Source organism: Chionomys nivalis, chromosome 10 (assembly GCF_950005125.1).
Source record: "Chionomys nivalis chromosome 10, mChiNiv1.1, whole genome shotgun sequence".
Taxonomy (NCBI): Eukaryota; Metazoa; Chordata; class Mammalia; order Rodentia; family Cricetidae; genus Chionomys; species Chionomys nivalis.
Window position 1 is genome coordinate 39,302,739 of NC_080095.1, and position 16,278 is coordinate 39,319,016.

General features: G+C 47.8%; 1 protein-coding gene across 3 annotated transcripts in view; it reads right to left on the reverse strand.

Annotated features, from left to right (window-relative positions):
• Window positions 1–16,278, reverse strand: part of Jdp2 (Jun dimerization protein 2) — a 41,901-nt gene that overhangs the window by 14,916 nt on the left and 10,707 nt on the right. The window lies entirely within an intron of this gene.

Genomic DNA, 16,278 nt, shown 5'->3' on the forward strand with positions numbered 1-16,278 from the left:
CAGCCTTCAGGGGCCACACCTCTGGCCTGCTCTCCAAACCATCTGCCCTTGGCCTCTCTCCTTCCCCAGCCAAGCCTTCTGATGCAAGCGGCCAAGGGCTGAAGTTCTGCTCCTTCTGGGCACGGCTTTGTGAGCAAATTCACACAAATGGCACTCAAAGGCCAGGGCGTCAACCCCAAGCCACGGTCCAGAAAGAGGCCGGTTAATGAATGGTTAACAAAGGAGGAGGGCCTAACTAGACACCCAGTTCCGTGCCCTACACCAGGAATGTCCAAGCTTCTACAGCTGTGACATGGCACCGTCATCTACAAATGGATTGTGCAGCAGTCAGAGCTAACCTGAGATGCACATGGCCCATGTAACATAGCTTGGACATGCCCACCCCGTACGGCTTTCAGATTTGGTCTCCATCTTCCACCTCTACCGCCGTTTTCCTGAACCTTGCTTCACAGCTGGAACACCACAGTGGCCTCCCAGGAGGACTCCTGGTTCTGTTGTAACTATCCTTCATCCTCCCAGCCACCAACTCCTTCCGAAATGCAAGCATAACCAGTGGCAGCCCTTTGATGGCGGTAGTGGCTTTCCTTGCTCTAAATGCCAAGCTGCTTACTAAATCACACAAGGTTCCTGTGCCCTAGTCATACCTGCCTGTGATCTCCCCTGCTGCCTGTGCCAACTCTATCACTCTGTGTTCCTGAAGCGCCCGGTGCTAATCGGCCTCCGACTCCCCTGGCCTGCATATCTCTGCACCATTCTGCCTCTCAGCTCACTTTTCGGGTCTCCTGTATACTTAGTGGGAATACCACCTCCATCAGGAAGTCCTCCTTGACTGTAAGCCCTCAAGCCCGAGAACCATCCCTCTGAGCTCCCATTCAACTCTGAGCTTCTCCTTGTTTGGTACCCTCCGCTGCTGTCCCCATCACGGTGGGAGTTCCATGAAAAGAAAGCCTGTGTCATGTTGGCTTTTTGTGTGCCCAGAAGATGGCTAAACATTTGCTAAGAGGAAAGGAGGCTCCATCTAGACAAGAACCTGGGTCTTCATTTCCCTTTACGGTGCTGGGGACCAGACCTATGGCTCCAGAAAAGGAGGCTCCATCTAGACAAGAACCTGGGTCTTCATTTCCCTTTACGGTGCTGGGGACCAGACCTATGGCTCCAGGAAAGGAGGCTCCATCTAGACAAGAACCTGGGTCTTCATTTCCCTTTACGGTGCTGGGGACCAGACCTATGGCTCCAGTATAAGAACCTAAGATTTCAGATTCTGGTCCAGTGTTTTGCTACTGCACTCTGCTGCCTGCAGAGCCAGCATGTAACCATGGCAACTGCAAGCACCAGGCCCTGCTCCCTGGAGGCCACTTGGTAAACCCTGGAAGAAGGCTTTATGAGAGCACCAATGGAGGCACCAGCTCCCCTGCCACAGTGATTCCTCAGCTCCTAGGCACAGCAGGTGGATGAGCGCTCCCTGTACCTGCCGGCAATGGTAGGGAGAAATGGGGCTGGAAACTAAACCCCAGCCTGAGGTTCCAGAACAGACAAGACCCTAAGATGCTATAGCTCTGTGCATCCGTAAGGCAAAAGCTCACAGAGGTGAGTGAGCATGCCCAGGTCCCTGGATCAGATACTGGCAGGCCTGGCAGAAAGCCACTGTCTTCCAGGAAGAGGCACGGATACCATTTTTACGAACTGGTAGTCTTTTATGAATTGCTACACTAGTGCCTCAGGCTCACCCGTTAAACCAACTTCTGTTTCCTCTCCCCACCACCCCTCACCAAGAAGTGATGCTTGTCTCTGACTTTGGCCTTCCACCCACCTAGTCCACGGGGGGAAAAATCTTCTGGGTCAAGAGAACCTATAAAACAAAAGGCTGCTAGCGTGGGCTGCTTTACAGCACATGTCGGGAAAGGGCCGTTCTCGCAGAAAGCCATGCAGAACAGCCTGTTTCCGAGGCTAAGAAAAGACAGCATTGTGTTTGGAACAAAGCCTCCAAAACCAGGCTGAGCAGGGTGACACCCATTCGCTGACAACCGGGCTAGAGAAAGAGCAAACAGCGCTACTAGGAATGAGAACGGAGGAGACACCGGAACAACCGCCCTGGCCCAGGCAGGGATCAGTTCTAACTGAGAGGAAGAGAGACAACAACAGCCAAGAGAAAGCTGTTCCGAGAGCGAAGACTTTTATTGAAATTTATCTGTTTCAGGCTTGGTCCACACCTATAGTTTAGTGGGCTCTGGTTTCCCATCAATCTTTTTTCTTGTTCAGCTGTCTTGTCAAAAGACGATAAAGGCCTCTCAATATCCCCAAAGGCAGGCACAAAGAAGAAAACAAATGGCAGGGGAAAACCTACTTTCTCCTCAAAAAGCTAATAACCCGTTGAAAGTGATTTTTCGGCGCGTGTCCACGCACAGGGCAGAGTCTGACACTGGCCATCTTCCTCAATAGCTCCCCACCTTAGTTGTGCTATTTTATTTTATTTTTGAGACAGAACCTCTCACCAAACCTGAAATTTGCCGATTTACTAGACTGGCGGACCACTGAGGTTCTTCTGGTCTCTGGCTCCTCAGCAGCAGGATCGCAGGTGTGCATCACCACGTCTGGCTTTCACATCGGTGCCAGGGATCGAACTCAGGTCCTCACACTTATGCAACAAGCACTTTGATTGACTCAACTATCTCCCCAGTGCCGAAATGGCTTCTCTAACAGCGCTGTGTGGTGTGAAATGCCTGGAAGATGTTGGTCAACGAACGAGATTCCTGCTCCTGCGCATGGACTCCACCAACAGTTAGAGAGTGGTTCAGCCGCTGCACAGCGTATTTATGAACGGGGCTGCTCTGGAAGCTCCTGTTGGCCCAAGTGGCCCTTTTCAAGTGCCAAGCCGTTAAAGCCTTTGGAAATCATTTGTCTTTCACTGTGAAGGTGAAAAACAAGGTCCCGAGCTTAATTATTCTCCACCAAGGCAGTTCCATTTCATCTGTATGCAGGCCGTGCAGCCAAAGCACTGGGTTCAGCCAATTTCTCTCGGGCGCAAGCAACAGATAACTGACATCACTCAGCAGAATGGCCACCTCTCCGTCGAGGGAACTGAACGCTGGCCAATAAAAACCCTGCACGCGGGACAAGGTCAAGTAAGGTCACAGCGGGGGATGCCTGGCTTAGAGGATGGAAGGAAGGCTTCACCATTAAGATGAAAGCTCAGATGGGTGGGGAAGAACTTGGCCATGCTAAGGCAGGTGGAGTATGGCAGACAGCTGTCACTGGCCAGGGGGAGGATGGAGTGACACCCTAGACCGGTTAAGAACTCAAGGGCAGTCACAGCAAATGCAGGCTCCCTGGGCATGGGAACAGCTTATCTGATTGTCCCTTCCTATAACAACAAAGGAGCCAGCTTAATGAACTGGGTGAAGTCCCTCAGGGCATGGCACTGCTGATGTCAGGCCAGAGATCTCAAGACATGGAAATAAGGGGTTTGGATGCTGACTCAGACCAAGCGCTGGTTGAACAGATCCAGGTTCCATGCGCTTTAATAAACAGCCAGGGGCAGGCGGATCCTCACAAGAAGCTGGAGAGAAGTTGGAAGGAAAATGTGGTTTTAGATCCTTGTCATTCTCAGACAGGAGTTTGCCAGGCAGGGCTGGAAGGCCCAATGACCTCACAGCCTCCAAATTCCCAGAGGGCTTCACACATAAAGGAGTCCTAGACCCCACCCTCCACAGAGTCAGCTTGGGCAAAACCCAAGATGACACTTCTGGCATACTCCTGGCTGCCACGCCATTGGCATGGGGGACCCAAAGTGAAAAACATCAGTACAAACCGATGGGTTCCGGGCTGGTTTTAGCAACGAAAGCCTTTTGTCCATTTGATACCGCAAAAGTTAAATCTAGAAAATGGCAGAATTCCATTCAAAGACCTATAACTGCATCAATACTTAGAGTCATTTAATAGGAACGATGAGTTGTGCTTTGATTGATGAAAATTAAACTCAGAATTAGCTGGGATGGTTGCATGGTTCAGAGAGTCTCAGCATCCAAATTTACTCACAACCATAGGTCAGGCAACTAGGCAGCTAAGTAGATGAACAGACAGAAAATGATGCCCTGGCTGTCCTTAGTTAAAGTCAAGTCACAGGAAGGCCCCTAATCTGAAATCTATGCAAAATAGGTCATCTCAGCACCGGGAGCCATTATAGCAGGTAACTAAGAGATATGAGATCTGTAGACAGATCAGATCTCACACCAAAAGACAACTTTCTCTTAAATAGAAGAAAGTCGGCCGGGCGATGGTGGTGCACGCCTTTAATCCCAGCACTCGGGAGGCAGAGGCAGGTGGATCTCTGTGAGTTCGAGACCAGCCTGGTCTACAAGAGCTAGTTCCAGGACAGGCTCCAAAGCTACAGAGAAACCCTGTCTCGAAAAACCAAAAAAAAAAAAAAAAAAAAGTCATTTTTACAAGTTAGCTGATGGCCTGGTCTTACAGGGTCTCCATTCCCTAACAGCTAATGGTCCTCTCATATGGAGGCTGGAGCAGACAAGAGCTGACCTCTGCAAAAGCAGCTTACTGACTACCAAGGGCAGTATTCAGGTAGGCCTCCTGCCCTTAACACAGACAGTGGCTGCTTTCTACTGTGCTGAAGGTTTCAACCAATAGACACAGGTTATCGCCGCCTGCCAGCCACACGCAGACTGAATGAATCCGAGCTGGGGATCCAGACGTGTAGCCAGAGTTAGTGTTGCTCTGGTATACCCTATTTCCTAGAGTTCTGCGCGAGATCCTGTCCATGCTGTTCACTCCCAGACGGGCCTAGCGACAGAAAGAAAGTAGAGAAAGACGACCCTCACCAGCTCCGGGATTTTGTACAGCTGTTGGCACCAAAGGGGGATTTATTTGATTGTCTTTTAGATTTATTTATTCTACTTTTATGTGTACGGATGTGGTGCCTGCATGCCAACATATGCACTGTGTGTGTGCCTGTCGGATCTCCTGGGGATACAGGAGGCCATGAGCCACTGTGTAGATGCTGGGAACTAAACTTGGGTCCTCTGCAGGACAGCAAGTGCTCTTAACCATTTAGCTCTCCCCAGCACCAAAGAGGGATTTAATATCCATAGATGCAAATTCTGGAACACTGCTGCATGCTGGGAGAATTCTTATGTTGAACCTCCTCAGACCCCTGTGAGGCAGATACCATGCTCTTCAATTTATAAGTATTATTGAGATAAAATTCACATAGACGACTCACCCACTGAACTACGTGATTCAACAGCTCTTAGTATATTGAGCTGGGTGACTTGCATAACCATAGCCAACTTTAAAACACTTATATTTCCTCTCAATGACCCCCCCCACCACCACGAGCCCTGCCAGACTCTCTGTTCTGTTTCCCTAAGGCAACCAGGGAAGAGTTCTAAGTCTATTGCCTATACCGGGCATCTCATGTATATGGAATTACGGAATGTTTGATCTCATATGACTGGCTGCTTCTCTGAGGACACTGATTTCAGGGTCGTCTCTGTTATAACATGCATCTGTCCTTCACCCTTCTGGGTGTCGAATAACGTTCTGCTCTACAGTTTTGCCATGGCTTGCTCCAGTGTGTGCATGTCTGTGAGGAGGCACAGAGGTGATGTCAGGTCTTCTTGATGGGCCTTCCCATTTCCAATGAGGCAGAGGCTCTCGCTGAACCCACTGCTCACCAATTCTGGCTGGTCTAGCTAGCCCTATGGCCCTGGAGATCCTGGGTCTCTGTCTCCTGAGTGCTGGGATTACAGGCAGCTTCCACCCTGCCTAGGAGTTCCACCTTATCCACCCAGAGGTCTCCCCAGCCCCACATGGCTTCCTTTCTATTGGATACAGGAGTGGGATCTCTGGGGCTTATGGTAACTGTTTTGTCTGTTAGAAAGTGCCAGACTGTTCTCCAAAGAGGCTGTAGCACTTACACTCCCACTAGAAGCTTTGACGGCCACTGCTCTGCATCCTCCTAGGCTTTGTATTATTATTTTCTTAATTACAGCCATTCCATGATGAATGACTGTGACGTGGCAGATCACACATGTAGTTTTGATTGTTGACCTTCACTATTAGCCATTTAATTTTTTCTTTGACAAATAGTCCACATTTTCTTTCCTATGTAAAATCTAGATTTATACGTAAGGACAATATAAAGGTAAAAGGGGGACAGAGGGGAGGGAGGGAACTGCATAGGGTAATAGGAGGTGTGAGTGTGAGTGAAGAAAATTATACAAATGGGGGGGAAATGTCACAATGAAACTGATTGTTCCTGTATTTCAATTAAAAAGATTTTAAAAATTAAGAATAAAAATTTTCTTGGAAGAAATCCTTGTCTATTTTTTAAACTGGGTTATTCATCTTTTTAATATGTAGGTTTACTCATTCTTTTGTGTGTGCACACATGTTCATGTGTGCAGGCACCTGTGTGTAGGGATGCACACACACGTGTGTGTGTGTACATGCAGAGGACAGAGGCTGAGATTACAAGTCTTCCTCAATCGCTCTCTGCTTATTTCTTTGTTGAGACAGGCTCTCTCAGGCCCCAGTGTTGGGACTACAGGTACAAGTCACATGCCTGGGCATCAGGATCCAGCTCCGGGCCCCAGGCTCACACGGCAAGCCCTTAACTAGCTGAGCCGTCTCCCCAGTCCCATGGTCACCCGTGCATTGTCAGAGCCATAATTTGCAAAAACTCTCATCTGTGGATGAGACGTCTAATTTTTCTCTTATTTCACTGCTTGTGTTGTGTGTGTGTGTGTGTGCATGCATTTGGGTAACCATTGCCTAGACCAAGAACACCAAAATTTTACCTTGTTTCTTCTAACAAAATAATTATTTTATTTTTGAAAAAAAGAAATCTTGTTGGTACTGAAGCAGAAAACGAGTCTGGGTTAGTGAATAAGACCTCAAATGTACAAAGGCAGACCCCGGTCCCCGTGACAAATTTGCACTCGATTGCCATTGCCTCCATAAGCCCCCAGGGAGGCACCAACTGAAAGAGTTGCTTTTTCAGCCTTTGCTGACTCTTGGTTTCTCACCGTGCTGTATGTTTCACCCCCACTACCCCATTTCACCCCCACTTGTACAAGGGTGTATCACAACTTTGCTAGAGCCCAGCCCCTTGAGCAGCAGCAGAAGGGCTTCCAGACCATTGCCACAGTACAGGGGTAGTCACTGAGGTTGATGTAGTGGCAAGGACAGAATGCTGGAGAGGCCCTGCTACCCATAGTATGCGCGCGCATGCGCACACGCGCACACCCCTTCCCCCCGCCCCCCCCCCCCACACACGGCTCAGTAAACTGGGACACTGATGCTGCGGAGCATGGCCATCCAGGGCAGCTAAACTCAGAGAGGACTCGCAACTTCATCTCCAATGCTCACAGAGCCTGCCTCAACCCATCTACACATCTTTCCGGAGCGCTCTGCTCAGCCTCGAGCCAAATTGTTCTATGCCTTTTGGAACAGTAGAGGTGAGAGGGCCTTGAATGGCTCACACTGCTCAACCTGATGAGTTTTACCTGGGGAACACATCAATTTCCCAAACTACCATTCATGTTGCCAGGGATCTGGCAACAGCAAAGGAGATGGACAGAAATTCCTGAAGAGGCCACTTTATAAGGCTGCTAAAACAAACAAACAAACAAAAAACAGCGGCCAATAAGCATCCAGCGTTACCTAAACACCGCAGGAGACAAGCGAAGGGCTAGAACAGCTCCCCGCCCACAGACTCCAGCTGCTTCTCCACTGCAGGAATGCTTAGAAATGGGAAGCACCACCACTTCCCTGCAGCCCAAGTCACAAGCTCTGCACATCATGAGATCAACACCCTCAGGACAGTGGAATCGGAGCAAATGCACTCATTCCCAGGAGCAAATGCACTCATTCCCAGGAACAAGAGGTGATTCCCCAGCACGGAGTGCTCTGTTTGATCAAGGCCATCTTTGTACATTGTGTCTCCCTTAACCTTCGCATTAAAATTTCAGAGTCTGAGTTTCCTTGTTCTATGGCCCAGCCTGGCCATTAACTCGCCCAAAGTCACACTGGGCACGAGTATTGTTCCGTTTTAAACCTGGAAGCATACACTCAAGCCCAGTGCTCATCCCAGATCCCAGAAGTGGCTCCTACGGTTAGAACACCAGGGTGACGTCCTGCTCCTGGACATCTCCAAACGCTCAGCCATCCAGCATTTTCAGGGACAAAGGACTTTCTAGGAAACAAGAGTTCATAGAACCAGCTCCTTAATCAATCACAAAAAAATGAACTTGCACAATCAACCCTCTGGATGTGTGTGTTCTATTATAGGGCAGGCATCCTGGGACAAGGTCACTCACATTAACTCACTGTATTCTGTCAGCTCTGAGACGGAGGTACTGGTACCATGCCCTTCTTTTGGTGGGAGCATGAAGAAGCCACAAGACTCCCCCAAATTTTCAAGTGTTCAGTTTCCACTGAGAAGATACAGATATTCCCATGAAGACAAAGATGTCTTCCATCATCTCTGCAAAGGACCCCGTGTTTGATATCGAACCTAGAATCATCTTGATCCCCCAAATATTAATTACAGTAAAAATTCCTGAAGCCCTGTACATGCTCAGGATTCAGTATCAACTTAGACTCAGGACCACAAGGGCCAACATCAAACATCCTCATCACCGCCAGTCACTGTCACTCCTCCTTCAGTTCAATTGTTATAAACAAAACAACAAACAGACAAACAAAAGATCAGGGCTATGGTGATGTCAGTAAAGTGTTTGCCATGCAGACACGAGGACCTGAGTTCGACCCCCAGAGCCTACCTAAAACTTCGGGCACGGTGGCACATGCTTATAATTGCCGTGCCAGGAGGGCAAAGGAGGATCAATGGAGCTCACTGGCCAGCCTGCCTACCCGCAGCTAAGGAGCTACGACCCAATAAGAGACTTTGTCTAGAAAATCAAGGTGGAATGATCATCTCATTAGATGCTGGAAAAGCCTTGGACAAAATACAACATGCTTTCATGATAAAGGTCTTGGAGAGAGCACAGATACAAGGAATATACCTAAATATAATAAAAGCAATATACAGCAAGCCAACAGCCAACATCAAACTAAATGGAGAGAAATGCAAAGCAATCCCATTGAAATCAAGAACAAGTCTGCCCAATCTCTCCATATTTATTCAACATATTTCTTGAGATTCTAGCTAGAGCAATAAGATAACAAAAGGAGGTCAAGGGTGATACAAATCAGAAAAGAAGAAGTCAGACTCTCACTATTTGCTGATGATATGATAGTTTACACAAGCAACCCCAAAAATTCTACAAAGGAACTTCTACGACTTATAAATACCTTCAGTAATGTGGCAGGATACAAGATTAACTAAAAAAAATCAGTAGCCCTCCTGTACAAAGATGATAAATGGGCTGGGAAAGAAATTAGAGACAGACACAAATAGCATAAACTATCTCGAGTATCTCTAACCAAACAAGTGGAAGACTTGTATGATAAGAACGTTAAATCTTTAAAGAAATTGAAGAAGACACCAGAAAGTGGAAAGATCTTCCATGCTCTTGGGTAGGTAGAATTAACATAGTAAAAATGGCAATCTTACCTAAAGCAATCTACAGATTCAATGCCATGCCCATCAAAATCCCAGCAAAATTCTTCACAGACCTCAAAAGAAAAATACTCAACTTCATATGGAAAAACAAAAAAACCAGGATAGCCAAAACAGTCCTGTACAATAAAGGAACTTCTGGAGGCATCACAATCCCTGACTTCAAACTCTGCTACAGAGCTACAGTACTGAAAACAGCCTGGTATTGGCATAAAAACAGATAGGAGGACCAATGGAACTGCATAAAAGACCCAGATATCAATCCACACACCTACAAGCACCTGACTTTTAACAAAGAAGCAAAAAATATAAAATGGAAAAAAGAAAGCATATTAAACATGGGGCTGGCATAACTAGATATCAACATGTAAAAAAAATGAAAATAGACCCATATAGAAGCAAAAAATATAAAATGGAAAAAAGAAAGCATATTAAACATGGGGCTGGCATAACTAGATATCAACATGTAAAAAAAATGAAAATAGACCCATATCTATCTCCATGAACAAAACTCAAGTTCAAATGGACCAAAGACCTCAACATAAAACCAACCACACTGAACCTCACAGAAGAGAAAGTGGGAAGTACACTTGAACGCATTGGCACAGGAGACCATTTCCTAAATATAACCACAGTAGCACAGACATTGAGAGAAACAATAAGTGAGACCTCCTGAAACTGAGAAGCTTCTGTAAAGCAAAAGACATGGTCAACAAGACAAAATGGCAGCCTACAGAATGGGAAAAGATCTTCACCAACCCCCCATTAGACAGAGGGCTGATTTCCAAAATATACAAAGAATTCAAGAACAAATAATCCAAATAAAAAATGGGGTACACACCTAAACAGAGAACTCTCAACAGAGGAATCTAGAATGGCTGAAAGATACTTAAGGAAATGCTCAACATCCTTAGCTATCAGAAAAGAGCAAATCAAAACAACTCTGAGATTCCATCTTACACCTGTAAGAATGGCCAAGATCAAAAACACTGATGGCAACTTATGTTGGAGATGGTATGGGGTAAAAGGAACACTCCTCCATTGCTGGTGGGAGGGAAAACCGGTACAACCCTCTGGGATATCAGAATGGCGATTTCTCAGAAAATAAGGAAACAACCTACTTCAAGACCCAGCAATACCACTTTGGGGTATATATCAAAAGGATGCTCAATCGTGCCACAACGACATGTGCTCAACTATGTTCATAGTAGCATTGTTTGTCATAGCCAGAAACTGGAAACAATCTAAATGCCCATCGACCAAAGAATGGATAAGGAAAATGTGGTACATTTACACAATGGAGTACTACACAGCAGAAAAAATGACATTTTTAAATTTGCAGGCAAATGGATGGATCTAGAAAACATCATATTGAGTGAGGTAACCCAGACCTAGAAAGATAATTATCATATGTACTCACTCATAAGTGGCTTTTAGACATAAAGCGAAGAAAAATAGCCTACAATTCACAATCCCAGAGAACCTAGACAACAATGAGGACCCTAAGAGAGACATACATGGATTTAATCTACATGGAAAGTAGAAAAAGAGAGAATCTCCTAAGTAAATTGGGAACATGGGGACCATGGGAGAGGGTAGAGGGGAATGGAGAGGAAGGGAGGGGAACCGAATATATATATCAATAAAAACAATTTCCTTGTTAGCTGGGTGGTGGTGGCACACACCTTTAATCCCAGCACTCGGGAGGCAGAGGCAGGTGGAGTTCTCTGTGAGTTCGAGGCCAGCCTGGTCTACAAGAGCTAGTTCCAGGACAGGCTCCAAAGCTACAGAGAAACCCTGTCTCGAAAAACAAAACAAAACAAAACAAAACAACAACAAAAAGCTTTGTTAAAAAAGAAATCATTGGAGAGATGGTTCAGTGGTTAAGAGCACTGACTGGTCCCAGGTTCAATTCCCAGCACCCATATGACAGTTTACAACTGTCTGTAACTCTAGTTCCAGGGGATCTGATACCTCACATAGACATACATGCAGGCAAAACACCCAATACACACACACAAAGAGAGCTTAAAATTAATAATAAAAAAAAAGTGAATCATGACTGAGGAAGTATGACATCTGAGGTCATCTCTGGCTTCCACAGACACTCACACGTGAGCGTGCGCACCTGCATGCACATGAGCGTGTACACCTGCACATACATGAGCATTCTCTACCCACATTTCAGATAGTCAACCACTTTCCAAACCAATGCTCACACGCAACAGAGCCTGAGCAGAAATTCAAGATTTCAGAGATGAGTTGGAAAAGTCTCTTCCCAGAGAGGGCAGAATGGATAATGGATTTCTCTGCCAACCAAGTATGAGACCAGGAAAAAAAAAAAAAAAAAAAGGATCTGAGCCAGGGGGAAGAAGGCCAAACCTATTCCAAAGAGCCACAAATTAAATTAAAAACCAATTATGCAAGGCTTGCTAAAAATGTCAGCGGACTGCTTTTATATTTCAAGCCTCTGAAAACACAAGCAAGCCTGGGCCAATGTTTACCCAGCACAGCGCTGACTTGACGCAGCTTCGTATGCTCAGGCTAAAACAAGGATGTATGTCTCGGTCCCTTTTGTGAGCACACCCTGGACACACCACTTGTGCTGGGGAGTGAACTGTCTTCTGAAGTCACCCTGGGTCCAGAGATTCCAATTCACCTTCATCCATTGGGTAAAAGCTTCAAAATGCCCCATAGGGCCCTGGAGAAGGCGGGAAGCTACCAGTGTGAGATCTGCCAGCAGCCGATTTCCTGTCTTGCTGGGAAACTGACAAGGGGACCCTGCCGTGAAGTTGGGAAGGACATATGAATGTTGGAGGTATAGATGCCTGAGAGTCACGTTCCCCAAGAGACGTGAGTGCACACAGAGCCTGCTAAGTGTGCAGAGGCCCTAAATTCTATACCCAGGACATCCCAGGGGGCGGGGCAGGGAATGAAAAGGGGATCTTGAAAAAGCTTCCCAAGCTATGTGGACGATCCACCAAGCTTAAGAATGCTTATTTTGATTCCTATTCTCTCTGTCTCTCTTTCACTCTCTCTCCCCTTTCCTCTCCCTCTTCCCCTTCTTTCCTCCCCCTTCCTTCCTCCCCCACCCCCATTTAAATCGAGAAATTGGAAAACTAGGGAAGGTAAGACTTGGAAGACAAGAGTAAATGAGTGAGAAGAGACCACAGTACCTTGCCAAGCTGACAGTTAATAGTAGCCAGCCCAGTAAGCAGGAGTAGAACCCACGACCCACAGGACGAGTTACAGGACCAGACAGAAGGAAAGTGGAATGTGAGACCCGACCCCGCACGTGAACCCAGAGCATAGACTGGAAAATCCGCCAGTGAGCAGCGTGAGAAGGGGACCAGAGCAAGACGACAAAGTGCAGAGCGAGACAAAGCGATAGGGAAAGTACTTGTACATAGAAGGGGGTAGGCCTGCAGGAGCTAGGGAGAACCACACACACACACACACACAGCTGAGCAGGGAGCCTCTTAGAAAGCTGAGACAGGAGGTTCATAAGTTCAAGCCTGGGCTACTTAGGGAGACCCTAGTTTAGAAAAAAAATAACAAAATTAAAGGAGGAGGAGGAGGAGGAGGAGGGAAGGGAAGGGCAGAGGAGGGAAGGAGATCACTGACTGTTTAGAATTTGACAGCACCAATAAGACTCAGTCTGAGGCAGATACCCAGCCCAGCAGAGCAGTTTCCAGCCTCTATGCTGGAGGGTCTCATTTTGATCCCTTAAGCTCCCTCCAAACATTGCAGTGCAGTAGCGGGGTGTGGCGGTCCTGTCCACTAGTGTGAATGCATCCTGGTGTGTGGCTGAGTGTGCAAGGGTGAGGCCACCAGGTCACAGCTGCCCACTGTAGCAGGGTCGAGGTCTCCAGGTCAGAAGGAGCTAGCTGGCCATCAGGGGATGCAGGACATGAAATAACAGGAGGAAAAGGCCAGAGTCTTCTAGAAAGCAATGCTGCCTTGAAAAGAAGGTAGAGTCAAGAAAGAAGCATCAGCTGTTAAAACACCACACACACACACACACACACACACACACACACACTGAAATCCTCAACAGGACAGAATGTCCCTAGAGTCCCTGGCCTTTCACCAGAATGAGCACCACGCTATCTCAACAGATGGGACTGGACCACTACCTGGTCTTTAAAACTACAAAGGAATTGCCTTCTTTTCTGGCCGAGCTCACAATGATTGCTCCGAATGAGAGGAGGATTCTGTCTCCTTTATTGACAGCTCCGGCCTCAGGGCACAGCACAATGTTTGGCAATGTAGTAGATACTCAGTGGATGGACCGCAGGCAAGGAATTGGCCCCAAACCATTTTAATCTCATGTCAGCCATTAACAGCAGCCTCAGCAGAAAGCAACTCTGTAATTCATAACCTGTTGCTTAATCCCTAACTGAACTGCTTTCTCTAACTGAACTGCTGTGTGTGTTTGGATGCGGCCCAGGAGACCATTGGTCTTTACAAGACAGACAGCCTCAGAGCCAACTCTGACAGAGCTGCCTGCACAGCAGCTTGGCCCCTGCTCCCTTGGGACCCTGAGACATTGTCACTGCTGAACTGCCATTGAAGGGATGAGTGTGTTAGGGCTCGCTGTCTCCGGCATCCTCAGGCCGAGAGAGTTCAAAGGCCTCGCAGAAACATGGGGCATGGGAACACACTGGCTAAGGTTAGATCTGTTGTCCCCAAAGTCACACTGGTTTGCTCTTCTCCTAGCGGGTGACCTTGGACCTCACTGAGCCTTGTAACCACTACATAAGAGTAGCCATGACTTTAGGGATGGCAAGAAGGCTCAGTAGGTAAAAGCACCTCGTACAAGTGTAAGGACCTGAGATGGAATCCCCAGAACGCTCAGGGAATATGGACACATAGCTTGAGTGTCTGTCTTCCTGCTGGTCCTCTGGGGAGATGAGAAATGGAGACTGGAGAATCTTCCAAAGCTAGTTAGCTCAACATACACAGTAGAAAAACCAACAACCACCTTGTTTCAAGATGGAATGTGGAGACGGACACTGGGGTTGTCCTCTAATCTCTGCATGCCAGCCATGACAGGAAAGCACCCATACTCACACCCAGCACTGCACAGACAGGGGAAGAGGGAGAAGGAGATAGAGAATGACCTCACAGGGGCCTGCGAGACAAACCAGGAACCTCACAGAATGACCAGCACTACACCTGCTGACTGACCTGGGGCGAGGGAGAGAGAGCTGTGATGACAGACAGCCACTAGCCATCGCATCTAGGACCTGGCACACCGCTCGCTCTTCAGCAGCATGAGCTCCAGTCACTTTACCTGCCCGCTCGACCTCAAATCCCTGCTCTCGGCTACAGGGAGGGCATGGGTCACCAGGACAAGGTAAGGAGAGAAAGATCGAGTGTGTTAAGAACCCAGCACAGAGCCGGGCGCAGCTCATCAGTGCGAACCGGCACTTTAGCACCATTGCAGGAAGTTGTATGCGCCTAAAATACCCATGGGAAAATGCACAGAGGCCGTTTGCCATACACAGATAGGTCTTCCGCACAGCTCCATCAGCTGCAAGGTCCTCGGTTCTCCACCGGCTCCAAGAAAGAGCTTCTGACCCCACGGTCTGACCTAAGCAACATCTGGAAGTCAGTTCTAGGGGCACCGCTGGCCTTCCCCAGTGAGGAGCAAGTCAGCTGCTCTGACTGCCTCTGCCCCCACGGTGCTGAGCCTGACGGTGAGCTAGAGGACATGCAAATACGCCCTAAAAACAGCTTGTCATCTTCACGGCCTGGATGGTACACGTCTGTGGGTGCCTGTGAGGACAGAGCGTCACTATCGAGTACAGGGCATATGCCACCAGTCTGGGGGTGGCTGTGAAAAGTAAAAATACTCAACCCCAAAATGGGTCTTTTTTTTCCTCCAAAAAAAGGAAGCTCCTCCAAGGTCTTTGGGGGAGGTGAGAAGTGGCAAATGTTGCACCCCAGGCAGGTCACAGCTGGGCCAGAACTTACTGGTTTCATCAAGCTATTCACGGCCTCAAAGTTCAATGACACCGTTCAGTTAGCCACTCTCCTAACAGAAAACCCCAGAAAGGTAATGGGCATAGGAAGGGGAGAAGCAGAGGGCCAAAGACAAGGGTCCTCTGTGGCAGAAGAACGTAGTCAGTCTGTTTCCATTTTGGAATCAGTCATCTTTAGTAGACACCGGTGATGTCCTTAACCCAGGTAGGTGTCTCCAGCCCAGAGACTCCAGGAGGGGCCGTGCAATGGCGGGGAAAACAGCTGGCAGTAAGCTTGTAAAAACCAGCAGGAACAGCGGAGCCAAGGCCCTAAGGAGGCACCGGGGTCTATGGTAATCAAGAGTGAGACAGCTCTCTCCATCCATATAGCCTTTGGGACCGGAGCAGCGTGCAACCAGATTTTCCAAATTTTTTTGCTGGAAATTTTAAGTGAAATATCGGGTTGGGTTGCTCTGAAAATACTGAGCAGGCCAAAGCAAACACCTCTGAAAGCCAACTCCAGCCTGCAAAGAGCGAGTTTGCTACCCAGGGCAAGCCCCCAGAAACCCTTCTCTGCAGCTTTCATGGTACTCATGTGGAGAGAGGGGACTCGGAGAACAAAAACCCAGTCAACTCACACCGTGCACAGCCTGACACCTTCCTCCATCCCAAATCCCCATCTCCACAGTTTCCAGCTTCCAAGCTCTGAGTCTC